Source organism: Sciurus vulgaris (assembly GCF_902686455.1).
Source record: "Sciurus vulgaris genome assembly, chromosome: 5".
NCBI classification, from domain to species: domain Eukaryota; kingdom Metazoa; phylum Chordata; class Mammalia; order Rodentia; family Sciuridae; genus Sciurus; species Sciurus vulgaris.
Window position 1 is genome coordinate 35370875 of NC_136465.1, and position 14712 is coordinate 35385586.

At 36.4% G+C, this 14712-nt stretch overlaps 1 protein-coding gene across 5 annotated transcripts in view; it reads left to right on the forward strand.

The window, feature by feature from the left end:
- Window positions 1–14712, forward strand: part of TENM3 (teneurin transmembrane protein 3) — a 1088270-nt gene that overhangs the window by 433666 nt on the left and 639892 nt on the right. The gene's annotated exons all lie outside the window — the stretch shown is intronic.

The following is a 14712-nucleotide window of genomic DNA, read 5'->3' on the forward strand; positions in this document are numbered from 1 at the left end:
CAGGTCCATAAATCACAAGAAATTGCAAATAATTTTTTTAACATTATGCAATTAACACCCATAATGTAGGAAAATATTTTATAATATATAACATATTAAAGCAATAGGAAATAGCATGTCAGATTTCTCATTAGTAAATTCTAATAATGACTAACATAAAAATGCAACTATCAACTAATATTTTTTCTTCAATTCACATTTAAAAGAAAAATATTACAACGTCTTTTAGTATCTGTGCAATACTTGTGTAGGAATTTATTAAACCAAAATGATTTGGCGTGCCTAAACTAGCGTGAGCAATATGAAAATTTAAAGATAACTGAATGGCCATTCTTTAATTTTACTAAAATAATGAAAAACATATATTATTTGAGCTTACAAAATATGTAAATACTAATTCAAATGAAGCATCTATTTTGTACATATATATTGCATTTCTCTACTAAGAATTAAAAACCATTTCTCTTATTAGGCTTTGCTTTCTTTTGTCCCCTAAAAGTAAAGAGAAATATGAATCTTGGAAAATCATCTGCCAAGCCTTTTGAAGCTCTCATATTTAGCAAACTTTCCTTTTTATCTTTGAAGTATTACTGTAGATTTAACTGTGTGATTCAAATAATATCCGTACATTTTTATATCATAAAGTAGAATATAAATAGTTGATTCTTCTTCTAATCAAGTTGGCACTACAACTTCAAATGCTTGGAGGTTTTGTTTGCTTTTTGAAAAATATCTATATGTAAAAATATGTAGATAAAAAAATCTTGATGGGACTTTGAGCAAGTATTGGTAACTGGATGTAGTGTCTTTTGTCTCCCAGCTTCTGGTCTGAGCCTGGTGCCTTCCTAGAATCACATACAGTCAGCCTCCCAGAGAAGCCCACCCTCGAGTCACATACAGTCGGCCATGATACAGACACAGCATCTCTTAACACACTGCACAGATTAACACTCCACCCTCAACACCCTACCCAGCACAGGGGTATAATGAACACACCATTACCAAACAACTCGCATTTGTAAATTCTAACAATCTCTTCTTATTAAAAGAAAAAGAAAGGAAAGATAATTTGCTACCTCCTGTGTCTTTTCTTTCTGAGTCTACATAACTATCATTATGTATAGGTTCTTTAATGTTGCATGAGAAAACAGGAAAGCAAGCTCTGGTTGAGGGAGAAAAGTAGAAAGAAACTGAAATATGTTCATTTGTTTTCTTTCAAATTCATTTTATTTTATTTTATCTTATTTTATTTTAATAATGTCTTAGTTAGCTTTTCTGCTGCTGTGACCTAAAGACCTGACTGGATCAATTTTAGAGGAGGAAAAGTTTACAGGGGGCTCAGAGTTTCAGAGGTCTCAGTTCATAGATGGCTGACTCCACTGCTCTGGGCCTGAGGTGAGGCAGAACATCATGGAGGAAAGGTGTGGAAGAGGAAGACAGCTCAGAACATGACATTCAGGAAGCCAAAAAAGAGCTCTGCTCACCAGGTACAAAATATAAACCCCAAATTCATTCCCCCAATGACCTACTTCCTCCAGTCACACTGTACCTGCCTACAGTTCCCACCCACTTAATCACTATCGGGATTAATATACTGATTAGGTTAAAGTTCTCATAATCCAATCTTTTCACCTTAAACTTGCTTGCATTTTCCCTTACATGAGCTTTTGGGACACATATCTAAACCATGACATTTCTGGCCTCAACTCTGAGTTTGCTTTCAAGTAAGGAAGATTTAAAGGTAAATGAAAGCAAGGTGTAATGGTAAACTGTGGTACAATTAGGGTATGGCTGCAAAAACCTGCTTAATCTTTTGCTTTGTTTTGGTTCAAGCACTCTAAGAGGATAAGAGAGAAAAAGGGTGTCTAAATTATAGATTATGGCGCTAAGGAATAGAGAAGACATTTTTTAAATATAAAGAATACTATATTGAGGCAGAAGACCAACTTTGCCAATTACTCATTGTTTTAGTCAGCTTTTTTAATTGCAGTGAATGAAAGCCCTGACCAGAACAATTTTAGGGGAGGAAAAGTTTATTTGGGGGTTTACTGTTTCAGAGGTCTCAGTCCATGGACAGCAAGCTCCATTCCTTCGGACTCGAGGTGAAGCTGAACATCATAGCAGAGTGTATGGCAGAGTATGTGGCAGAGGGAAGCAGCTCACATGATGATTGGAAAGCAGAGAGAGAGAGACTCTACTCACCAGATACAAATATATACCCCAAAGGCACTCCCCCAGTGCCCCATCTCCTCCAGTTTCCACTCAGTTAATCTCATCAGGGGATTAATTCACTGATTTGGTTAAGACTTTCCCAACCCAATCATTTCTTCTCTGAACTTTCTTGCATCGTCTCACGCGTGAGCTTTTGGGGGATACCTCACATCCAAACCATAACACTCATTGAATACTTTTTAACAAGTCATATTTTAAGTCTCTGGGCCTTAATTTTTTATCTTTTATTAAATATGTATTTTTAGATGTCAATTGACATTTATTTATTTATTTTGTTTATTTATATGCACTGCTGAGAATTGAACCCAGTACCTCACACATTCCAGGCAATTGCTCTACCACTGATCTACAACCCCAGCCCTTAATTCTTGATCTTGAAGATTATTCTGACTTTCTCTAACATTGTAAGTGGTAGTCCAAGAAAGAAATAGTGCTCATTTTGTTTGTTTGTTTGTTTGTTTGGTTTGTTTTGTTTTCCTTAACTGTGCTTCACAAGAAAATTCAAAACAAAAATTGCTAAGCAGATACAGATATGGTCACAAACTCTCTGAACTGACCAAATATCATGGACTGCTTGGTGCTCATGGCTATAAGAACATGACTCCCATAACTGGATTCAAAGAATTCAACTGAAAAATTAATAATTAAAAGAAATGTTCGTTTTATGCTGATTTACAGAATAAATTCATTCTTTCAACCTCTATTTTCATATGTGGTTAATGTAAGTCAATTTAAAAAATTGTTTAAAAGTCAAAATAATATGCTATTTTGGAAACACATAATCACTACTTTCACCAATTTATACAGAAGGGAAATTCCTCTTCATTGGCTAAAAATGAAGGCACATGATATGAGACCATTTGGTACTTGGTGTCAATGAATATATAATAAGGAAGCATAAGAACTATTTTTCTTGTATTGAGCTTTTAGACTGTATTGTGCCAACTTGCACTGGTTGAAGACAGCATCAATATTAATGAAGGATGGAAGTCTGAGATTTAGTGACTCTCACTTCCCGACCCCCACCTTACTTCCTTTCATGCTAAATCCATTAGTATAGATGGATCGACATTAATAAACAAGAAGGACAAAATAGCTCTCCATTCAGGGACAGTTTTACTTGACCCTTGGTGCACATTGCCCATACATGGCCAGAAGACGTTTGACCTACTCCATGACATTTATTTATTGATTTATTAAGCTAACTTTTCCCTGGGTGTCTTATATTTCTTACGCTTAAAATGCATGGAAAAGTTAAAATCTCTGACAGGGAGTGCTTCAAAAATAAATTGAGGACAGAGTCTGTCATTCATCTTCATAACCTTTCAAAGCCCAATATTGTAAGATAGTTTTGCACAGTGGCCTCTGCACTGTAGGTACTCCATAAATGCTCATTGAATGGAACTGGATTGAACTGCATTTGTCAGATTCTGAACTGTTCATGAGGCCTTTTTTTGTTGTGGCTGTTATTAGTTATACAGGATAGTAGAATGTATTTTGATATAGTATACATATAGGGAGTATAACTCCTCATTCTTCTGGTTGTATATGATATAGAATTACATTAGACATGTAATCATATAGGCACATTAATGTCCCATTCATTCTATGATCTTTCCTATTCTCATGTCCCCTCTGTACCCTTCATTCCCCTTTGTCTAATCAAAGTTACTTCTTATTATCACCTTCCCATTAACATGTAGTTATAGACACATACCTAAAGATATGTGTGTAACTGGGCATGGTGGAGCATGGATATAATCACAGCAACTCGAGAGACTGAGGCAGGAGGATCAAGAGTTCAAAGCCATCCTTAGGAATAGCGAGGTACTAAGTAACTCAATGAGACCCTGTCTCTAAATAAAATACAAAATAGGGCTGGGATGTGGCTCAGTGGTTGAATGCCCTTGAGTCAAATCCCCAGTACCAAAAGGAAAAAAAAAAAAAAAAAGATATGCATATAAAAACTTGTATAAGTGCGTATATTTCTAAGAATCTAGACAAAATACATAGTGAATTTTTCTACATAGTGTGATCCAAAATACTTTAAACCTGTTATTTACAAATGACTTTGGTTATGCAAATAACCATAGGACTTTTTAGATCTTATAGTTTAGGTGAAAATGTGTCTTATAGTTGGAAGGAAGCATGTAAAACATCTGATCTTGTGAGTATCCCTTGTCACCCAGGGCTGTTTTCAAAAAAACCAAGGATACCAAAAGGTAGGAAGACAGATAAAAGGGCATAGGCAGTGTTCAGGGCCCTCAGGCTTAGTCCTGACTCCTTTATAGAAAAAAATGTACTTCAGGTTATTTGATATAGTAATATAATGAGTTTCTCCGTATGAAGGCATTGGAACAACAGTTTTTGCAATTTTAAAAATAATTAAAGTCATCATTTTTTAATTTTTTCAAAATTTTTTGTGGTACAGAGAATCAAACCAAAGGTATTATCTTAATAGGAAGGCATTCTACCTCTGAGCTACATTCCAAACCCCTAATTTTTAAAGAAAAGACAGAGAACCAGTGCGGGGGACCAAAGGCTTATATCCCTTCAAAATGTGTATGTTGAAATCTTAATCTCCAAGTTCATATTAGGAGGTGGGGCCTTTAGGGGGTGATTAGGTCCTGAGGGTAGAATACTCATGTACAGGAGTAGTGCCGTGAAGAAAGAGACCTTAGAGAGCTCCATCACCAGTTTCACCATGTGAAGACACAGTGAGCAGACAGCCTCTGTGAACCATGGAGCAGACATCAGTCTGCCAGCGTCTCCATCTTGAACGTCCTGGGCTCCAGAAGTATGAGAAATAGGTGTTGGTTGTGCATAAGCCACTCAGTTAATGGTATTTTGTTATAGCAGTCTGACTGGAATAATACTACCATTTTACCAACAGGAAAGCCTAAGCTCAGAAACTTTAAAGAGCTTTCTCAAGGTCATATCACATAACTATGGAGTTATGAGTCATGCCAAAATACCCATTTTCTGGTGTCTGGTCCAGTCAGAGCTTCCTAGGGAGTAGGGAAAGATAGGGGTCAGAGAAAGTTAGACTTTGTTGATTAGTCTAGGTACACCCCAGACTAAATCTCTGCAGCTCCAACCACAGGAACTCAAAAGAAACTGAAAATCAACTAGAAACCAAGTAAGACCCTGACATTGATGTGCACTCCCTGATAGTCACAATAATTTGCAAGAGGCCATGCCTAGTGAGGATTTACTGATTTGTAAAAAAATGATTAGACTCTCTCACTCACATGGCAGAAGACAATGTTTTTCTCTTTTGTACCCTAATAGCTACTAGATGTGTGTGTGTTTATGTATCACTAAATATATATATTGTTTTATATATATATATATATAAAACTATCATGCCCAAAATAGACATAATGTTTTGCTTAATTTATAATTGTATTCTTCGATTTGACATCATGTGTATATGAGGTTTGATTTTCATAAATTACTATTGTTTTTATATATGATACTGATTATTAAGAGAATTTAATTAATACTACCAAATGGAAATCAGTACTATATAGTATTTGCAGTTAAGTATCATTGAGGAAAATACATATTTTATAACTTTGTAGTAGAATTTAATACCTTTAATATAGTATTATATTCATAGAGATATTCAGATGAACATTGACTCAGTTCATCTGATTCCTAGGCTATAACAAAAATAATTATTTTCATTATTATTCCACTAAAATCTCATTAAACTTTTGAATTTTTGCTATCTGAAAAATTATTTATTTGATAACCAGGCCCATGCTTTTGAATTTTTGAGAACTTCTCAATGATAACAGACTTTAAGTTCTTTATATAATTTGCGAAAAGTTAATTTACCTTTAGCTAATGATTGCTCATGGTGAAGAAATACTTTTAAGTGAAACACAACCCCAATCACTGGGAATATGTTAGGGTGTGCTTTTTCAATTGATAAGTAAAAGCAATCATGTTTGGGAACAGACCACCCCATAGTGGGAACTGCTTTTCAGTCTGGTTTTTGTCAGACCAGCAGCTGTTCCATCAGTCAATTAGTGACCAGGGACAAAATGCACTTTTTAAAATCAATTAGCAGCCCTGTCAACTGAATAAAGATCCCTGGGTATGCTTTTCACCAACAAAACAAGAGCTAAGAGTGAATAAAGCTAAGGAGATCATAAATTCTTGGAAGTACAGTCCTAAAGCCAACAGAGATTAGCAGGACATACCATGCTGTCTGCAGGAGTCTAGTAACTTTTTCCAGGAAAGGAGAACCATATATGTTTTTTTCAGTATTTATGCAAATATATCTGTATATCTACATAGATATGGATCTAGTTATAATAGTATGCATGTGTGTCTTTGCATTCAAAGAATGGGATTCCCATTATTTCTCAACAGCACATGTTACTAACAACTTTCATTATAAGAAAGCCATAGTTATCCATTCTCTATTCCACATTCAGCCCCTGAAATGCACTCCTGTGCCTTCCCAATATGAATATGTAAAACAGCTCTTTATTATCTTTCATGAGATCATTCATAATTCTAGTATTAACTTCCTTTCTATCTACTTTAGAGAAATAATAACCACTCATTTAATCTTCCTTCTTAGTTTTTAATCTTCTAATCCCTTTGTTCTACTTCTAAAATAGTATTGTTTTCCTAAATCTGATTTTCCTAATGTATTGTTTATATATATTTGTATATATCAATACTGTCTTATAAAATTATTATTTCCTTTTGTAATAACGAACTGAGCATTTGTATATCTGGGTGCAAATGCTTTCCATAAACACATATCATTTGGCCAAGTTTTAAAATGGTGAAAAGTGAAAAACACAATTCCCACTTAAAAAAAGAAAAGGAGTCCCCATACTCAATATGCCAACATGTATTCACTGTGAAACATGGCAGGTGTTTTGAGAAGAGCAACTGAAAAACAAGTTCAGCTTGAAAAATAAGTCCAAATAACTTCCAGAAAATGAAAACAACACTAGGGATTTTAAACTGAAGAAATTTATTATCAGGTATTAGTTGGATGTGTGAAAGAACAAAGTAGTTGTTGAGGTAACCTAAATATCAGTAACACAGGAAGTAAATACAACCTCTAGGACTGAGGTGACTCAAGTAGTGATAATTGTAGAAAGTACCTGGCAACCCTAATTGTGAAAAACTAAAGAAAAAGGTAATATTTCCAACACCTAGGAACTCAGAGGAGGAGCCCAGTATCCCTGGTGCTCAGACCTCTGAGGTAAACAAGTGCAGTGTTGGTTTGACCAACAAAGAACAAGTTGACACTGACGTGAGTCTCAGGTGTGCAGCAGATGCAGGCTGAGTATTGGAGACTCTAAAGTCCTGGAGATGGAGCTTGGCTTCTCTTCTAATACTAGTGCTAACAAGATCTGGAAACAAAGCATTCTTTTGCCCTACCCGTCTTCCCATTGTCCACCATTTGCAGAACCTTACAGGAAGTGAACTGCACAAGAGAGTGTGAAATATAGTTTGCAGACTCCCAGCCCTATCAACACCAGGTGAAACAGAGAAGGGTGAGATTGAAGCCTACAGATACTAGGTAAATAACTAGGATACATTTATCCTAAAATAGCTTGCTGGTACTCGATTTGGTTCTTTAAATGGCAGGTCATAGCAGGTTTACAGCTGTGCATCAATCATTTGACCTGGCAGTTTGTAGAGTTAAATAGATGGCTGAATTTTTGAGGAGGCACAAAAATATCAAGAGTGAATGGGTGTCTGCACATCGTGAGGCTTTTTCTTCTTGTTTGATCTTTGAGGCAACACCGCTCTAACTCACAGGGGTGAAAATGCTATCCTTAGGCAGTACAAAATATTTGTTAATGTAATTCACTACAACTCATGGTAAAAGGGGAAACTTGTCATCACATAAAACCTTTTCAAGTAGGTAGGACCCTCTGAGGTTTGGCTGATGATAGGCAAAATTCAAAGTATCAAAGTGTGTCTGTTAACTGTATGTCTACCTCCAGATCCCCATTTATAGTCTGCCATGTGCCCAGAAGCTGAATCTCTGCCACCATCCCAACTCCAAAATTATCTCTCCTCTATACTTCATTCTCATCTTTTAATGTCACTTGTCTATGGATTAGGAAAGTCAAGTTCTCTGGCAAAAAAAAAAAAAAATCATCCTAATATATGAAAAATTGATTATTCCCCCCTAGCCATTCCAAAGATCCTTCTCTATTAAAGCATGCTAGCTTACCTCCAAATCCTTTGTTGTTAGAATTTTAGAAAGAAGGGCATGTTTGGGAGCAATTTGGACTTACATTACAAATGGAAAGGTACCCTTGATTGTTGAGATTAGAAGTTTACTAAAGGCTCTTAGAAAAGATAGCAGTAGCAGTGAAGATTTTCAGTCTCTCTAAACCATGCACAAAGGTAGACACAAAGGTAGCAAAACCAAAAATATCCAGACAACATGTACGACATGGTAACATGTCCCCATGCATGCACACAAAAATAAAAGCAGGGCGGGACAAACCACCAGCAGCCAAAGGAAAGGCATGGTGGGACATCTGTTTTCAAGGATTCAGAGTGAAGTGACAGAGTGGCCTCTGAGAACTCAAAGAACATGAGACCTCCATAATAAAAATGCCAAGTTTTATTCACTGAAAGAGATAATCGACCATTTGAAAAGAGCAGCTGAAACTGTTTTGCACAACTCAGTACCAAAGTGAGTGAGGGGCTCACAAAGGCTGAGAAGGGGCAGGAACAGACTAACTACTAGAAATACTCAAAAATGCCACTAGGGCACTCTTCCATGATGAGGTGCTTCCAGAACTGAGCTATCCATCTGGTACAGTAGGCAGAATGCACAGAATCTCAGTACTTTCAGGGACCCATGGAATGCATTGAGTTCTTTTAAAACTGAAAGGAAAAATATATACTGGTAATGTGAAGGAAATGTCGTCATATATAATAACATTTCTCTTCAATAGTTGCAACATATAATTTGTACCTTTTTGGGGGAGGGAGGGAAGTACTATACATGAAACCCAGGGACATGTAATCTACGATTATGCTACATCCCCAGTCCTTTTTAATTTTTATTTGGAGACAGGGTCTCACCAAGTTACCCAGAATTGCCTCAACCTGGCAAACCCCTGCTCAGCCTCCCAAGTAGCTGGAATAACAGCATATACCACCATCCCTAGAGAATTGGCTAATTTGTAATACTTTTTTAATGGAATAAGGAACTCACCGAGGCCTAGGACCCAGAGAAATCATATAGTTCTGGGTCCCACATACAGCAGAAATCTTGAACTGGAAATCTTGAACAATAAACAGGGGAGAGACAATAGAGATGAAGTCAAAGGAATGTCCAGACCAATGGTAAGAGGGGAAGAGAGTCAGAAACCTAGAAAGCAAGCCACCATACTTGGAAACACTACAGAAAAGAAACAGAAGAGGGAGCTCTGGGAAACTGGAAAAGCTACCCTGAGTTCAGCCTCATTCCCGAAGATGAGGAAAACTAATTTCACATAGAAATGAACAACAGAGAAGTATGGAGGTCAAATCCCATACAATGTAATAACAAGAAAAGAAGAGAACACACCCAGACAGACAATGAGAGCATGCAAGAAAGATGTGCCCTGCAAGATCAAAACACCCACCTGCTATTTCAAAATAAGCTAAGACATTTTTAAAAAATGATAGAATACATGAAATAGTAACATGAATCAGAATTAGAAAAGTTCACAAATGAGGTGACTGACTTTAGGAAAGAATTAGAAATTAAAGTAAAATTCACTTCAGAAAGGAAGACTAAGCCAGAAGAAACACCAGGGCATATAAACACAATAGATAATATCTTACAAGAAATAGAAGGTTTAAAAAAGAATTTTCAATATCAAAAAGAAATAAAGAGACAAAAAGATTTAAAAGAAAGTTATTAATATTGAAAAGAAAATTTTAAATATGGTTAATAGGATATTCTGAAGAAGGAAAGAAAAACAAGAAAACAGGATACATCCCAAAAACAGTAACTGAAGAAAACTCCTCTGAAGTAATTTAAAAGTTCATATTGAAAGCACATACTGCAACAGGTGCATGCCTGTAATCCCAGAAACTCAGGATGCTGAGGCAGGAGGATAAAATAAAAAGAGCTGAGGATGCAGCTTAGTGGTAAAGCACTTCAGAGTTCAATACCCAAGGGGGAAAAGAAAAAGAAAAAAGTACGAACTGCATTTCTACAAAGCCAGAGTGACCAATATCAAGCATAGTTTTATAAAATTACTGAACTCTAAATTTTAAAGATAAAAATCCTTTGATCATCTTGCAGGGGAAAAACCATCTCATTACTTACAAGGAAAAGAAAATCATCAGACTTTGCAATAGCAATGAAGGAAATAGAGTAACACAGTTAAGATACTCAAGAAAAGCAAATGAGCCAAGGATTTGATATACAACAAGTTGATTTTCAAGCAAAAAGGGGGTAAACTGCTACCAGCATGCAAGAACTCAGGGAATACTGTTTCCATGAACCCTTCCTGGAGAATGTACTAAAAAGAATGAGCTTTGAACAACAAAATTCTTAGACAGACATTAACTTAAAAACTGGTGGCAAACATTAAATATATATTTATGTTAAATATATAGTTAAAGCAGAAAAGATGCATGGTACTTAATGGTTAAATGCTCTGGCAGTGTAGATATAACACAACTATTAAAAGTGGAGGGAAAATATATGCAAAAAATTAATCATATTGTAATGTTTTCAGAAATCATATTGTAGGTAATATTTGTGTTGTCATTTTTAGACTGCGTGATTTGAGATGAATCAATGAGTAATTATGGGATTGTCTAATTCTACAATTTACTACATCCTTAAGAATCAGCATTCTAGGGGAGGGAGGAAGGAAGGGAATGGGGCAATATAGGAGAATGATATTGGCCGGATTATATTGTGACATTGTGTACATGCACAAACATGTAACAACAACAAATGCCACCATTATATGCGATTATAATGCACCAATAAAAAATATGGAAAAATAAATAAAAAGAATTGTAGGCAGACTTCATTACTGATATAATGAAGAAGTTAAGTAGAAGCTCTGTAATCTCAGACTTAAATAAAATGCAAATTTAAACTCGAAATATTTAGTCTTTAAATAAATGTCTTAGCTCAGTTCATTGAAAAGGACTAAAACTAATGGTCATCCTAATAGTTGAGCCTCACTCTCTACACTGTTTGAAACTTGCACGACTTTTCTCACTGAAAGAAACTAGGGCTTCTTGGAGAACTGGCTGTTTACAAAACAGTATAAAACGAGTATGGGACATTTTATAATAGGAGGTAGCAAAGACACTATGAGAGTTATGTCAAAAAGATTCAGGCTCCCACTGGCCAAAGACTGGACAAATTGAACTTCAATACTGATTATCACTGCAATGGATTCTAACCATAAAATTTGTTTCAATCCATGAAATCATGATGATATTTTTTAAAGTCACTTGCAGAAGATGAGGAACCAATTCATTATCTTGGAAACTGGTACATAAAGGAAAATAGCAGATGATGGAAATTTTCTCTCTAAATGTTCCAACTAACAAAATGAGAAGAAAATGATACAATTAGAATATCACCGTTTTTGCATTCCCAATGATTATCAATGGGCATTAAGTATCAATGCATACTAGGATTACAAGAAGTAAGACAACCAGACATTGTATGTCTTGTGTAGCCTTGCCAAAAATCATTGTGAAAATGGTGACTAAACCCACAGGAACACTAGTGTATATAAAGATCACCTTTACTCTTGCCAAAGGGATTGAACCTGGGTCTGATCCAGCCTCTGGGTTTAGCTGCCAATTTGCAGGAAATTTGAAAGACACAGGAACATGTTGAACTATACCTAGAGCATCAATCAGCAAAATGCAGACGATGGGAGACTCTACAGGTTAAACAACCCAAGTTTTCAAACTCATGTAGGACAATAAAATGGAAGAGAAATCTATCAATGAAAAGAGACTTAAATTACATCTACTTTGTTAATGGGCAGAACTCAGCTATGGTTTCTAGGAATGCAAGGTTAGATGACAAAATTATAAAAAAAAAAAAAAACTCGAGGATGCTATTACTATCAAAGTCAGGCTAATATTTATGGCAGGAGAGGGGTTTGTGATAGGACAGGATACGTGGCAGGGGCTTCTGGTGTAGCTGACAATATTCTATTTCTTCACCTGAGTGGTATATGTCTTATAATTTTTTGAGCCATGCATTTATTTCTGCATTTTATGTGTCTCTGTTTTGTTTTATAATTAAAAGATTTTAAAGCTAAAAAACCTTTAGGGTACTTTCTGTTTCACTCTCTTATTTCTCTTCCCAAAGCAACTTTTTACCTCAGTGTCAATAACTCTAGTCCTTCTGCCTCTCCCAAGGCTCTGTCTTCTGAGGTATTTCTTCCTGTTCTCTGTTATATTAGATTATCATTGAATATAAATCATGATTACAGCCCTGAACATGCTACCTAGAGAGCTTGCTCTGCTAATAGATACCTTTGGAGAGAGTGATAACCTCAGATTCCTCACATATAGGTCACTATGCTTTGTTGCCTGAGTCTCTGCTGCCTAACCCACCATTGATGCAACTAATAACAAGTAGACTTATTCTACATACAAGTATGAAATACTAAATATCTAAGGTTCTTCTCTCCTAGGTCTCCATTGCACGGGTTGGAAACGTAGGCAATAGGCATGTAAGCTCTGAGGAGTATATCATCATCATCATCATCATCATTAAAATTAACCCTTACTGAATGTTACCCTATGCCAAGTACTGAGTCAAGCACTATTTTTTTTTTAAACAGGATATTGAACTCAGGGGCACTCAACAACTGAACCACATCCCTAGTCCTCTTTTATTTTATTTTTTTTTTTAATTTTGAGGCAGTTTCTCATTAAGTTACTTAGGGCCTCACTAAGTTGCTGAGGCTGACCTCAAATTTGCAATCCTCCTTCCTTAACCTCCCAAGTTACTAGGATTGCAGGCATGCACCACTGCCCCTGGCTGAGCCAAGCACTCAGCACCATCCACCATCGCCCTTCATCTGGTTCTGGTACAAACCCATGGAGTTAGGTTTTACAGTTATCTTCATCTTACAGAAGAAAAAAAATGAAGTGAAGAAAATTTGAAGCACTTGCTTTAGTTTATGAAGTTAGTAAGTACTAGATCCAAAATTTAGCTATCAAATTTCAGAATCTAAAACTTTAAATTTGACCACTGGTTAAACTAATACATATCTTCTCTGATGAAAAATAGGAGTGCAAATTAAAGAATATTCTAGATCATGGGTATGCAAACTCCAGCCCTCAAGCCATATTTAGCCACATCATCTGTGGTAAATTGGATCTAAAACTAAGGACAGTGATTTAGTATATTTTATGCTGCTGTAATAGAATACCTGAAACTGGGTAATTAACAAAGAACAAAAATCCATTGTCCCACAGTTCTGAAAAGTCCAAGTATGAAGAACCACATCTGATAAAAGCCTTCTTGCTACATCATAACATGACAGAAGTCATCACATAGCAAGAGAACTTGGTGGAAGGGGAACCAAACTCATCGTTTTAGCAGGAGGCCACTACTGCAATAACAACATTAATCCATTCTGAGACAGAACCCTCATGACAAAAAGGTCCCACCTCTCATTATTGTTGTGTTTGAATTAAGTTTCCAATACACAAATTTGCGGAGGACACATTCAAACCATTGCAGGATGCCTCTGGCACCCAAAGGTACTGTCCTTCTCATTTTCGAATACATTCATTCCATTCCAATAGCTGCAAAAGTTTTCACTCATTCCATCATTAATTCAAAAGTTCAAAGTCCAGAGCCTCAATCTAAATCAGATGAGTAAAACCCAGGGCATGATTCATCCTGAGGCAAATTCCCCTCCAGCTATGAGCCTGTGAGATCAAAACAAGTTCCTACTTCCAAAGTACAATAACAGACAAGCATATCATAGGCACTCCCATTCTAAAAGGGAAAAATAGTAAAAAAAGAGAGATAAATGGTCTCAAGTAAATCCAAAATCCGACAGGGAAAACAACATTAAATCTTAAAACTCTAGAATAATCTTTCTTGACTCCATGTTACCCCTGCTGGGAACACTGGGGTAGAGGCTGGGCTTCCAAGACCTTGGACAGCCCTACCTCTATGGCTTTGATTGGTGCAGGCCACCCAGAGACTGTCACAGGTTGGGGTCTCATGCCTGCAGCTCTCCCAGGTTGGAGTTGCATGCTGGTAGCACTGCAGTTCTGGGATCTCTCCAGTTGCCCCAACCCCACAATGCCACTGGGCATTTCCTTATCAGGGCTCTCTGAGGTGATTCCACCCCTATAACAAGTTTCTGCCATCCTCCCATACCAGCTATTCAATACATCCTTTGAAACATAGGCAGAGGCCACAATGACCCAATATCTTGTGTATTATGCATGGCTACAGAGTCGGCCCAATGC